We start from the raw sequence: 15,151 nt of genomic DNA on the forward strand, positions 1-15,151 counted from the left end.
TTTTCGGTTCCCAAGCTGTGCTGTGGATTGTGTGCTGGAAGCTGCCTAGTGCCAGCGGGTTCTGCTTTATCCCTTTCATCTCCCTGAACTGCAGATCCCATGACATCATTCAGCGCCGTGGGACTGGTAGGAGAGTTATAATTCAGCCTGTGGGGGAGTACAGCTCAAGAGAAGCCAGAGTTTGCCTGATTTTAGACTATTGTGCCTCTGGCAGGACAATTTCTGTTATCTGCTTCCCAGTTGGAAAAGTCAATTGCTGCTGCATGATTCCAGTATGATAAGATCCCTGATCCATCCAGGTTCCAAATGGCAGCATTTAATTGACATAAAAATCACTTTTTTTTTTTTTTACAAAGACTGTCAAATATTCAGAATAATTAAATATCACTCTAAGACCATTCCAGAAAAAACCCAGGGGCACTGTCAGTTGGAAAAGATATTTTTAAAAATGTGTTTTTGTTTTCAATGTGACAAGTTTTTAAGGATTTTAAATAAACTGTCTTTTCCTTGAAACTTAAATTATTAGAATCGACTGCCAATTAAACAGCAATGTTTTAATTAAAGTAACTAATGGGCAGGTAACAAACAATTAATCAGTGACTGATATCTGCCACTTTCTCACATAAGCCCTTGGGCAGAGACTTAATCTTAGTCTAGGTCTTAGTTTGGGATTCTGAAAATTAGATTTTAAAACATGTAGTTCTTAGATAGGTATACTTCATTAACACCTGTGAGTATTTTAAAGTTTACAAAAGAAAAGAATTATGTACAGGAAAGGTACTACCCCTGTGCTTACCCCAAAGCTGTGTCCCTTACCTTTTAGAGCTAATTCTCCTAACTCCATAATTTGAGCTCTTAACTCACTAAAAATCATCACAGTAGACTAATTCTCCATAATTTAAAATTAAACCTATTACACATTATTTAGCATTTTTTACTACTGTTTCTTAAAATAGAGTTCAATAAAATAGAATTATTTTTAGTATTTACCAAAATAGAAGGTAATAAGAAATTTCATCTTCATTATAATCCAGGATACAGTGCATTTCTAAATTCCAGACCACTTTCATGGAATGAAGGAAAACTTTCTGTTTTGTAATGGAAACAATTTAGAAGGTCAGTTAAACAAAAGCTTTTTTCCAAAACAGAAGACAATAGAATTTAATCATTTTTATATAAAAAGAAATCTGTACCCCCTCTCTAATTGGCCTTGTCCAATTTTTTCTGATGTGATATTTGAAAATGTAGTTCATGATGTGTTTATTTCCAGACTTCTATGATTCCTGAACAAATTTTAATAGCAAAATATTTGCTTTGAAGTTATTGAGTTCAGTATAACACTTAAATAGTCATGTTTATTTTTCAAGATTTCTTTTATAATTTTTCTACCTCATATGTCATTTCTCAAAGATGCCCAGAGCCTATAGTACTAGAAGTGCAGGTGTGGTTCTCCATGACTTCCTGAGAGTAGACTAGGAAAGCTCCTGTGATACCCGACCTACATATAACATTTCCTTTGAATACAAATATATATATATATTTAAAAGGACAAAATATTTCCAAGTGGGCATTTGTCCATTTCTTCTCTGAGTTAGCCCAGCATGAAATCTGTACTCCATCAAACTGCACCTAGGAATAAAGTTTCCTGATACACTGACATATTAAATGATAGATGTTCAACAACTAGATGCTCTGTAAGGTTATCTGAATAAGGAAGTAAATCCTAATGTCTTGATAGAGTTCAATATCAATAGAAATAGGTGAGGGACTGATTTAGGATTCTTAAAGTTCCCCTGGAAGCTTCTAGGAGGCATTTGGAAGCAGGACTTTAATGAGAATCAGTCAAATGATCCTCAATTTATATAAACCTCACCAAGGAAGATTTGCAGTTCAAAATATGCCTAGCAATGCAATATTATCTCCAATGGAAGAGTATATTCACCAAATCACTGAAAATTATTTTGAATTGATCCTTCTGTGGCCAAGTACCCCCTAGGTGTGAGATGAAAAGTGACTGAGGTAAGGGCCCCATCTGTCGCCAACAGTAGAGTGTGGCTAAAGGCCCCTTAGAGTGAGCAATGACCTTCTGACCCCAGATCATTAGTGCTGTGCCCCATCCCACTGAGCTCCCTTCATTCTGGACATGTGGACTGGACCATTGTTATTGCTAAACAGCATCATGAAGGGGAGCTGATTCAAAACTTTCCTCTTTGCCCTCCAGGAAGCTTAGATTAGTGAAATTGAATCTGAAGCTATGGTGATAATAAATATGCTACTATGGAAGTTAAATATTCCTATATGAAGTTATAGTACTTTATTGACGATTTCTAGGGCCATGGCATAGTATAATATACGTGGTTTTTAAAACTCCTCCTTGCATTTCAGCCACCTGGTGTGTAATAGGGCCAGGCAGCAATCTGATCTGAGGAGCTCAAGGTTGCATTTTATTGCACTTAAGACTGAGGAAAAATCAATTGTTCATATCCAAGAACAAAGGGGGCTTACTGAGGTTCTTGAGGAGTGTCTCATGTACCCCCACTGAATGTTATTTTCTTTACAACACCTGAAGCATGCTTTCTTGACAGGCAAATCACATAAACTCCTATGATTGTGAGATATATGTTTAGGTAATTCATAATATTTTTCCCATTAAGTTTCAAAGTTCTTGGAGTTACCTAGCACTCTTTTGTAGTACCATCTTTTCAAAATTTCTGTTCATAGAATACATCCCTGATTATATCAGAACTAGAGGCCCGGTGCAAGAAATTAGTGTCCCTCAGCCCAGCCTGCACCCTCTCCAATCTGGGATCCCTCGAGGTATGTCCGACTGCCCATTTAGGCCCAATCCCACCAGGATGTCCAGTGAGATTGGGCCTAAACGGGCAGTCGGACATCCCTCTCACAATCCAGGACTGCTGGCTCCCAACTGCTCGCCTGCCTGCCTTCTTGATTGCCCCTAACCGCTTCTGCCTGCCAGCCTGATCACCCCCTAACTGCCCTCCCCTGCAGGCCTGGTCACGCTTAACTGCCCTCCCCTGCAGGCCTGGTCCCCCCAACTGCTCTCCCCTGCAGGCCTGGGTCCCCCCCAACTGCCCTTCCCTGCAGGCCCGGTCACCCCCAACTTCCCTCCTCTGCCGGCCTGGTCACCCCTAACTGCCCTCCCCTGCAGGCTTGATCGCCCCCAACTGCCCTCCCTTGCATGCCTGGTCCCCCCCAACTGCCCTCCCCTGCTGGCCTGATCACCCCCAACTGCCCTCCCTTGCAGGCCTGGTCTCTCCCAACTGCCCTCCCCTGCTGGCCATCTTGTGGTGGCCATCTTGTGTCCACATGGGGGCAGGATCTTTGACACATGAGGGCAGCCATCTTGTGTGTTGGAGTGATGGTCAATCTGCATATTACTCTTTTATTAGGTAGGATAGAGGCCTGGTGCATGGGTGGGGGCCAGCTGGTTTGCCCTGAAGGGTGTTCCAGATCAGGGTGGGGGTTCCCTTGAGGCGTGGGGAGGCCTGGGCAAGGAGCCTGTGGTGGTTTGCAGGCCAGCCACGCTCTCCAGCGACCCAAGCGGAGGCCCTGGTATCTGGGATTTATTTATCTTCTATAATTGAAACCTTGTAGCCTGGAGTGGAGCCAAGCCTTCTGTTTGCTCCTTGGCTACAGCCATTTCTGTTGGGATTTATTTATCTTCTTTAATTGAAACTTTGTAGCCTTAAGCGGAAGCCAAGGCAGACCAGGGCTGCAGAAACTTGGCTTCCTCCATCGCCGGGAGCAACCCAAGCCTCCTGCTCTCTCCAGCTCCGTGGCTGCCGCCATTTTTGTTGGGATTTATTTATCTTCTATAATTGAAACTTTGTAGCCTGGAGTGGAGGCCTGGGCTGGTCAGGGTGTGAGGAAAGCTTGGCTTCCTCCATTGCTGGGGAAACTCAAGCCTCCCTCCTGCTCTCTCCATGGCCGCAGCCATCTTGGTAGGGTTAATTTGCATACTCGCTCCTGATTGGCTGGTGGGTGTAATGGAGTGGTGGTTAATTTGCATATTACTCTTTTATTAGATAGGATAAGCACAACCTTCTTCATAAGTTGGGAGGAATAATTTTGGAATTTATTTCATTTACACACTTTTGTGTGTGTGAAGTAGTTCACTGTAAAGAAAAGAGCAGGGACACTAGAGTCAGAAAGGCCTGGGTTTAAATATCTCTCATTATTTGAAATGTAATAACAGCTTGGACAATTGGGGCAAACTGCTTAATCTCATTTAGCTTCATTTTCCTAAACTACTAGCAGGAAACAACATCTACCTTGTTAATGTTGTTGAGACAATAAATGTACATAGAGAGCTTCAATCAATCCCATTCCTGGGTATTTATTCAAAGCAAGTGCACTTCCATGTTCACTGCAGGATTATTTACAATAGCCAATATATAGAAACAACCTAAGTGTCCTTACATGGATGAATTGATAAAGAAAATGGATATATGTAATGGAATATTACTCAGCTTTAAAAAAGAAGGTAATCCTGACATTAGCGACAACATGTATGAACCTAGAGGACATATGCTAAGTGAAATAAGGCAGACACAGAATGACAGATAGTGCATGATCTCACTTATATGTGGAATCTAAAACAAACAAAACAAAGCAAAATACAGAAACCTCACTGAACTCATAGTAACACAGTGTAGAATGGTAGTTACCAGAGGCAATGGTGGAAAAGAGGAGATGAAAAAAAATTAAGAAAGAAAGAAGAATGGTGGTCACCAGGGGCTTGGGAGATGGGGTCATGGAGAGTTGTTACTTAATGGATACAGATTTTTAGTCTGGTAAGGTAAAAAGAGATCTAGAGATGGATGGTGGTGATGGTTGTGCAACAATATGAATGTACTAAAATCACTGAACTGTACACTTAAAATGGATGAGATAGTAAATTTTGTGTTATGTGTATTTTACCACAATAAAAAATGGAAGAAGAACATCAAGCAGAATAAATTCTTAGTAGGAAAGCTAAGTTCCCTCTTTTTCTTCTCTGTGAGAATTAAAGAACAATAGTGAACACCAATACTAACTGGGAAATCAAACTCAAAAAATTGAGTTGAAATTAAATATGAAGGCAGAGTAACCCAGATGCTTTTCAGAGTCCTATGACTATTCTTATATGATCTGGGACCACTTTATACATGATCATAAAAAGAAAATGGTTCAAACCTATTATGGGTTGAATTGTATCTGTTCAAATTCAAATATACCTCAGAATGTGACCTTATTTGGAGATAGGGTCTTTACAGAGGTAAATGAGTCGCAATAAGTTCATTAGGGTGAGCCAATATGACTGGTGTCCTTATAGGAAGGGAAAATTTGGAGACAGACACACGCAGAGGGAAGATAATGTGAAGAAAAACAGGGAGAAAATGGCCATCTACAAGCCAAAGATAGAGAGCTGGTACAGCTGCTTCACTCAGAGCTCTCAGAAAGAGCTAACCTTGCCAACACCTTGATTTCAGACTTCTAGTCTCTAGGACTATGACAAAATCATGTTCTGTTGTTCAAGCCACCCAGTCTGTAGGACTTTGTTAGGGTAGCAGTAGCAAACTAATATAGAACCTTTATCCAACGTTTCAGAAGGCTTACATTCTCCTCCTCAGTATGCCCTACAATCTGCTTCCTGAAAAACCCTCTCAGCTGCTGTGAATACCCCCTGTGCTGGGTATATCTTCTTTATGGGCAGAAGATTCTTCCTTCTCCCAAAGTGCCAGTTCATGGGTACTGTTGAGTGAAGTAGAGTATTACTGAAAGTTATTAAAGAAAGGGATTAAAGCACAATTTTTGGCTATAATAAATAAAGCAGCTATGAACACATGTTCAAGTCTTTGAATGGGTATATATTTTCATTTCTTTTAGGTAAATACCAAGAAGTAGAATTTCTAGGTTTATGTTTAAGAAACATTCAAATTGTTTTCCAAAGTGGTTGTATCATTTTACATCCCTGTCAAGAGTATATAAGATTTCCATTTGCTCTACTCCCTTGACTTGGAGTTGTCAATCATTATAATTTTAGCCATTCGAATGGGATTTAGTAGTATCTCATGATGGTTTTTAAATTTTTTATATACATAGATTTCATTTTTAAGAATAGTTTTAGATTTACAGAAAATTTGGGCAGCTAGTAAATATATTTTCCATATACACCTTGTACTCTATATACAATTTACCTTATTATTAACATCTTTCATTTGTGTGATATATTTGTAATAATTAATGAACCAATAGTAATATGTTATTATTAGTTGAAGTCCTTAGTTTATACAAAGTTCACACTTTGTGTTGAACGGTTCTGTAGATATTAACAAATTAATAATGTCATGTATCATTCACTGGATTTTGATTGAGATTGCATTGAACCTATAGAACACATTGGGAAAAATTAACATCTTAGCAATAGTGAATCTTCAAGGACATGGAAACAGCTTTCCATTTACTTAGATCTTATTTGACTTCTTTCAACAGTACTTTATAGTTTTTCTCATATAGATCTTACACATTGAAAAAAGTTATCTAATTATTTTAGTTTTTTTCTGATGGGTGTTAATATAAATGATATTGTGTTTATAATTTCAGGTTTCAATTGTACAATGTTCATATATAGGAAAACAATAGTGTTTTGTATAGTAACCTTATATCCTGTAATCTTACTGTTATCACTTATTGGCTCCAGGAGTGTTTTGGTCAATTCTTTGGATCAATTTGTTCAATTTGGGGGGTCAGTTCTTTGGGATTGTTTATAATCATGCCATCTGTGAACAAAGAAATTTTAATTTCTTCCTTTCCAATCTGCTGATTACTTGTAAATGTGTATGGAAAACTCTAGGGCAACCACTAAAAACTAATTTAAATCTACTTTCATATAACATTATACTGCTTCATGGGAAGTACAGGTACCTTATAACCAAGCATTCCTATTCCTCTCTCCCATCTCTTAGAACATTACTGTCATTTACTTCATGTACCCATATGCTTTAATCACCCAACACGTTGTTGCTATTACTACTTCAAACAGTGATCTATTAGATCAATTAAGAATAAGAAAAATTAAAGATTTTATTTTAGCTTCATTTACTCACTCTTCCTCTATGTAGATCTAAGTGTTTAACCTCTATCATTTTCTTTTTCTCTAAAGAACTTCTTTAAATGTTTCTTGTCAGGCAGAAAATTTGGGCAGCTAGTTAATATATTTGTTGCTCTACTGGCAACAAATTCCTTCAGTTTACATTTGCCTGAGAAAGTATTTATCTCTTTTTCACTTTGGGAAGATAATTTTTCCAGATACAGATACATAATTCTAGATTGGTGAAGTTGTGATTGGTGAAAGTAGAGTTCTTGGGGGTGCCTCAGGCAAAAGAATTTCTTGAGGTCCCCATGGGAGGATGGTATTTTGTAGAAATCTTTATTGATTATGTAAAATTAAGGGGATTCCCCTCTAAGATCCCATCTCTTTTTCCCCACCATATAAAAAGTTCAATCTTGTCTTTTGCAGGGCTAGAATTAAGGCCACTGCCTAAAATTTCTGCTCCATATTAAAGTATATAGTCCAGTCCAGCATCCTGCGTGTGAAGTTTGCATGGCCATGGGCCAAACTGCTGCTTAGGGCCACATGGCAGGTGAGAGCATTGGGCAATTGCAGGTCATGGAGCAAGAGAGGAAACTTTTTCTCTGGAGATTTCACTCTTCCAAGATTTTGCACACTTGCAGTGGCTTTACCCTTCTAACCAATAATCTTTTGCCCAGGCTAGACTGACAGACAAGTACCTTTCCTATATTAACCCGACTTCACTGCACGTGTGCCCCTCTCCCACTTTGTTCAATTCCTTCCCCCACTGATCTGCAGGGAATGGACCAGTGGCTCCTGGTGAAACTGCCCACATGACCATGTTTATAATGTCTGGCCTTCTCTTTGTTCTTTTCCTGTTATTAATATTAATAAACTAGCTAATTACAACAATAACAAAGTTTTTCCCCCAACACTTTAAATATTTAATCTCACTTTCTTTTTGCCTTCATAGTTTATTTTTTTAAAATGTATTTTGTTGATTTTTAGAGAGAGAGAAAGAGAGAGGGATAGAGAGATAGAAACATGGATGAGAGAGAAACATCAATTGGCTGCCTGCTGCGCACAACCCCACTGGGGATCGAGCCCCCAACCTGGGCATATGCCCTGACCAGGAATCAAACCAGTGACCTCCAGGTACATGGGTCAACAATCAACCACTGAGCCACACTAGCCGGGTATAGTTTCTTATGAGAAGTCTAATATTCTTATTTTTGAATAGGTAAATTTATTCTTCTTTAGACTTTCAAGATTTTATATTTGTTTTTGGTTTTAGCTTAAATATGTAGCTTAAATATCATATGACTAGGCATAGATGTTTTAGTTTTTATTTTTGTTGGTATTCTCTATGCTTCCTGGGTCTGTGGTTTAATGTTTGTCATTAATTTTGGAATATTCTCAGCCATTATTTCAAATATTTCTTCAGCTCCTCCTCCTTTCTTCTCTTGTCATTATGATTACTTGTATATCACAACTTTTGTAACTGTCCCACATTTTTTTTCTTAATTCTTTGAATTTAAGTTTGGGAAGTTTTTACTGATATTTTTTCACTGATTCTTTATTTCAGTGTGTCCAGTTTACTGATGAACCTATCAAAGTGTTTTTCATTTCTGTTACAGTGTTTTTTTATTTGTAACATTTATTTTTCATTCTTTTTTAGAATTTGCATCTCTCTGCTTGTATTACTCATCTGTTCTATCATATTGTCTACTTTTCCCATCAAAGCCCTTAATACAGGGGAGGGCAAAAGTAGGTATATAGTTGTGAGTACACAATACAGCTTATTCTTATATTCTTATTTATTAATTATAGTATTATTTAATTGTATTATAACTGTAAGCCTACTTTTGCCCACCCCTATATATTAATTATAATTATTTTAAATTCCCTATGTGATAATTCTAAAATCTGTATCATATATGAGTCTGATTCTGATGCTTGCTTTGTCTCTTCAGACTGTTTTGTCTCACCTTTTGGCATGCCTTGTAATTTTTTAATGAAAGTGAGGCATGATGTATGAGGTAATTAAACTTCGGTGTGAAGTAAATCTCTTATGTGATGCTAAGCTAGTGTTATGCTAATCTGGCTAGGATCTAGCCTGTGTTTAATGCTATAGCTGTAGGTGCCAGAAGTTTCCATATCCTACAGTTCCCATGTTTTGTTTTTTTCCTCTGTTGTCATTGTGTTATTGGTAGAGAATGCTCCTTATCCCCACCTGTTGCTGGGGGATATGTATTTCTTGTGATGTCATGAGAAAATGAATTTTCTGAGACTCACATGGGAGGATGAAATATAGTAGAAAGCTTTATTTCTGTGGAATTAAACTCCTTAGTTTCCAAGGTCCTATTTCTCTTCATCCTTCCAAAAAAGAAGTCCCATATTGCTTTCAGCAGAGGTAAGATTAAAGCTGTTGCTCAGAGTTTCCATTCCATGTTGGCATAGTCCAATCCAGCAACAGGCCAGCTTAGCTTAGTTTGTGTTTACAGCTATAGTCCATTGTGTGTGGGGTCTGCAGAGCCAAATGGCTACAGAGGGAACAAGGGCAAATGCAAGACAGCCACAGGAGCCAAGAAAGCCAAGAGCCAAGAGAGTGAGAATTTCTTTGTCTGGGATTATGTATTTCCAAATTTTCGTGGGATTGCAGTGACCCTACCCCCTCTAGCCAATGACCTCTCTTCCCAGTTTTCACTGACAGGCACCAACTTTCCTGTGCATGCATCCATCTGCCCTTTGTCCAGTCCTTTCACCCAGTGATTTGCAGGGAATGGACTGGTGGTTCCCTAGGGAGTGTAAAGTTGCAGCTTCTTGATGATGTTGCCAAAATGGCTATGTTTATAATGTCTGGTCTTCTCTTTGCTCCTTTTCTATTATCTATCTATATAAAAGGCTAATATGCTAAGTGTCCAACTGTTTGACCAGTCGCTATGATGCACACTGACCGCTAGGGGGCCGACGCTCAATGCAGGAGCTGCCATGATGCGCACTGGCCATTTACAGAGAAACAGCACTGTGGACCTGGTGCCAACAAAGCAATACTTGGTTTCCCCCAAGTGGGACACAGGCCCTGCCACCACTGTGGAGCAACAGCCCACTAAATCACAGCTAACACTGCCAAGACCCCATGGCACAAAATGCGGCCCACAGCCCAGCCCAGCCCAGCCCGGAAATGGTGGCTGTGGGCACCAGGTAATGTCACATAGCAATGCCCGGCTTCCTCTCCCTAGCAACTAGCCTCCTTGGAGTTTCTTCAGCCCATGAACACAACTTGCTTTATAGCCAGGTGGAAACATTTTACACTTTAACCACATGTCTGTGAAGTGTTTTCCCATGTCTCATCTCATTTAATCATCACAGAAGTCCTGGAGTAGGTAAATAGGAGATCCAGTGGAATCCTATTTTCTTTTCATTAGCTGGAAAACGGGGATTTAGAAAGCTTAGAACCTTGACCCGACTGAAAAGAAGTGAGAAATGGTGGACCTTGAAAATGACTTCAGGTTTTCTCACTGCGCAGAATATAGTCAAACACTGCTGCAGTTAAATATTTTACCCTTTGTTCTCCCTGCGTGATCTACAATAATAATCTGCTTCATGTTGATATTTACTGCTGTGTTGCTGACAGTTACTGAAAGATAAGTTGGGGTGCTTCACTGAGCTGGAAAAGTTTAGCTAAATCAGAAAACAGGTCTAATTAAGCAAGTTTATTCCATATATATAAAAGGCTAAGTTGACTTGTGCATGAGCAATACATATACTGGTAAAGCTCTCGCTGGCGCAAATTGCACACATGTGTTTCCATCTGTCATTGTAAATTGTGAATTTGGTTGACACTTCTATTATAGAGAAAGGGTGAATAGCAATATTAAAATATTTCTTCTAATTAATTTCCTTCAATGTGCATAATTTGTGCACCAGGCCTCTAGATAATAAATAGTTAATTACAACAGTGTCAATTGGATTTCCCTAAGAACTTCTTAAATAGAATCTTTGTCTTATAGTTCTCTCAATGTAATCCATTGTGATTTTACTTAAGCCCTTTGAACATGGTGGCAATATTTTGGGGAAGGAAAGCTTTCTATGATCTTATGATTATACCTAAGTCTTACAGTGAGCCTGAGTCCATGAGTTGTGAAGCATTTCTTAACCTTTCCTAGTCTTTTAAATGCAGGAATACTAGAGGGGACTATGGTTGACTTGTTGTTCTTCAAGATCAGATAAGTCTCTGGTAAAACAATTTCCTTTGGAGGGCAGGTTTTTGTTAGGGATACTATTCTGGGCATATTTTTAAATGGTTACTTTTCTCCTTCCTCTACCCAAAATACAAGGTTTTCTTTTTCTCTGATCATCATTGTGAGAACCTAGCAGAGTTCCTGAAGGTAAAGTATAAGTGTGGTGGTCCCACTAAAACTGGCCTCCTAGGAGTTTTTAATTCTCACACAAGTCAACACTCAGCCTCCAGGAATTCATCAAAATTACCATGTGTTTCTAACAGTTACTGGCTCCTGTGGTTTCTGCTTCAAGTAATCAGATCTTTGTTTTGATTACCTGTATTTGCCCATCTCTCCAGATTTTGTGATGACAGTTTGACCTGTGACCTTAATATTCTGACAGATCTAGAAAAATCCTTAATTTTCAGTTTTTCAACTTTTTTTCTTCTTGTGAGGATGGGATTCATGAATTCTAAGCTCTTTCCATGACTTCTAAGCCAAAACCAGAAGTTCTTTAAATTCTATAGTGTTTTAATAATCATCATTATTTTCTAAATATTTGGTTTAGATTTTTTCTTTGATCCACATGTGGTTTAAGAAAGAATTTCACCATTTCCAAATAGTTAATACTTATTCATATTTTCTTTATATTAAAAATATAGGTTTAAATATTATAAATTACATTATTTCAATTTTTGTTAATTATTGTTATCTTCTTTGTGACTTAAAAATATGTTATTGTACCATGGGCCTAATTAAAAGATTGTGTATTTTCTATTATCAGAGCAATAAAGTTAATTTTGATTATATCAGTACTTAATTTTTAAAGCTTTTTATGTATTCTACATTGTGTGCTATACACTGTTAGCTTCAAATTTTAAATTCCCTCATGTAAAATTGGAAATTAGAAATATTCATCCATAATTAAGGACAATAGAGCCATTAGTCATTTAAATAATCTGTCAAATTCAAGAGGCTTCAAAGTGGTGACCCATCCATAGAGAATCTGTTAAAACTATCTGTAATGCAGTGGTTCTGATTCTGGTAAAACAGCAACAACAAATTAATTCAGTAGATACATACATACACAACCACAATCAGTGATTTAAAAATGGGCTTTATTGACAGTGAAGTAACTGAAACCCCAAATGGCAAGCTAAGACTCTCCTCGTGGATTCTTGTCCTATGAAGTTTGAAAACTAAAATTCAAGATTAAAAATGGTGGCAGAGTAAGTGGATGCTGCATGGACATGCACCCTGGAACAAGCTGAAATTACAACTGAAATATGGAAAGGCTTCTTGAATAATCAATGGAAAACTCACAAGAGAGAACCCTGAGGACCAAAGGTGAAGACCACATAGAGACTGGTACGAAGGGCTGAGGCAGGAAAGGGCTGGGCAGGCATCCACAGAAAACAACTGAGGTCTTGGAGAGATATCTCAGCTGTGGGTGGGGGGTGCCACTGAGAACTCTGGGATCTAATCCCCAAGTTCCCCAGTAGAGAACACCAAATCTGAGGAAGGTACCCACATAACATCTAGCTGTGAAAAGCAGTGGCGTGCTGTCTGCTAGGGAGTGGCAGCTGAAAGTTTGGGCACCCTCTTGAAGGGCTAACACACAAAAATTCCCTGTGGAGCCTTCCACCTTGTGCTCTGGCAGAGGGAGGGTGAAGTGGACTGGAGCTGTGAGAGCAGAACCCAGGACTAGGGACTTCAGGGGATAAAGCTCAGAAGGCAGATACCCCAAGTTTCCTGGGCTGAGTCATTCTCTCATGCAGCAGAGGACATCTTTCCCACATAGACATTTGCCTTACCTGGGGGGAAGACAGTCAACACATCCTATGGGAAAAAACCTTGCCCTGAGGCCACTTAAGAGATTAAAAGTAAAAATTAGCCTCCAGGCGGAAGCAACTGACTCACCCTGTTGAAAAACTCTGGCTACACCTGAGGATGATTGCCTGGGGGCAATTCAAGTAGAAATCCTATTAGTCTGTAGAGAGAGGTGGTCTCTGGAGGCTTTGAGTCTTTGCCCAATTCAATTTGTCAGAAACAGCCTTTAACACTGTCCTACACTAGAGATTGATAGGTGTAGAGGATCTACCTAAAGCATAGTCACAAATCCAAACAGACAATCTAAATGAGGAGACAAAGAAACAACCCTCAAATGAAAGAACTAGAGAATTCTCCAGAAGAGATAAATGAAGCAGAGATAAGAAATTTATCTTAAACAGTTCAGAGTAATGATGGTAAAAATGTTCAACAGTATGAAAAAAGATATAGTAACTATGAAAAAAGAACAGTCTGAGATAAAGAATGACATAACACAAATAAAGAACACATTGGAAGGAACACACAGCAGATTAGGGGAAGCTGAGGTTCGAGTGAATTAGAAGACAGAGTTGAAAATATCACTCAATCAGAAAGAAAAAACAATAAAAAAACAGGAGGAGAGGGAGCTATGGGGCAACGTGAAACATAACAATATTAGAATAGCAGGTGTGTCAGAAGAGGCAGAAAGGGAGAAAGGAAAAGAGAAGATGTTTGAAGAAATAATGGCAGAAAACTCCCCTAACCTGGTAAAAGAAAAAGTCACACAAGTTCAGGAGGCACAGAGAACCCCAAACAAAAAGAACCCAAACAGACCCGTGCCCAGACACATCATAATTAAAATGCCAAAAGTTAAAAGACAAAGAGAATCTTAAAGGCAGCAAGAGAAAAAAAAAGACTGTTACCTACAAAGGAGTTCTCATAAGGCTGACACCTGATCTCTCATCAGAAACTCTACAGGCCAGAAGGGAATAGCATGAAGTACTTAATGTAATGGAAAGCAAGGATTTGAGACCAAGATTACTATATCCAGCAAGGCTATCATTCAAAATAGACAGTCAAATAAAGAGATTCCCAGACAAAAAAAAAAAGGCTAAAGGAGTTCATCACCACCAAGCTAGCATTACAAGAAATGCTAAAGGGATTGCTGTAAGGGATTGCTGAGAAGAAGAAACAGAGAGAGAAACCTAGCCATACAGAATTAAAATGGCTATAAATAAGTACCTCTCAATAATAACCCTAAATGTAAATGGATTAAATGTCCCAATCAAAAGGGATAGGGTAGCTGCATGGATACAAAAACATGACCCAACTATATGCTGTCTACAAGAGACCCACCTCAAAACAAAAGACACACACAGGATGAAAGTGAAGGGATGGAAAAAAGTTTTCCATGCAAATGGAAAAGAAAAAAAAGCTGGGGTAGCAATACTCATATCTGACAACATAGACTTTAAAATGAAGGCCATCACAAGAGACAACAAAGGTCACTACATAATACTTAAAGGATAGATCCAGCAAGAGGATATAACCTTGATAAACATATAGGCACCCAACATAGGTGCACTTAATAAATAAGAAACTTCTAGAGGACTTTAATGGAGACATTGACAACAATACAGTCATAGAAGGGGACTTTAACACACCTCTGACTTCACTGGATAGATCTTCCAGACAAAAACTTAACAAGGAAACAGACACTCTAAAGGACACACTGGATCAGATGGATTTAATAGACATTTATAGAACATTTCACCACAATGCAGCAGAATATACATTTTCTCAAGTGCACATGGATCATTCACAAAGATAGACCACATGTTAGGGCACAAAATAAATCTCTACAAGTTCAAGAAGATTGAAATCATATCAAGCATCTTCTCAGATCACAGTGGAATGAAATTAGAAATCAACTACAGTAAAAACATTCAAAAACCTGGAGGCTAAATAGCATGTTATTAAATAATGAATGGGTTACCAACAAGAACAAGAAAGAAATAAAAAACTTCCTGGAAACAAATGAAAA

This window comes from Plecotus auritus (genome assembly GCF_963455305.1).
Source record: "Plecotus auritus genome assembly, chromosome: 3".
Taxonomy (NCBI): domain Eukaryota; kingdom Metazoa; phylum Chordata; class Mammalia; order Chiroptera; family Vespertilionidae; genus Plecotus; species Plecotus auritus.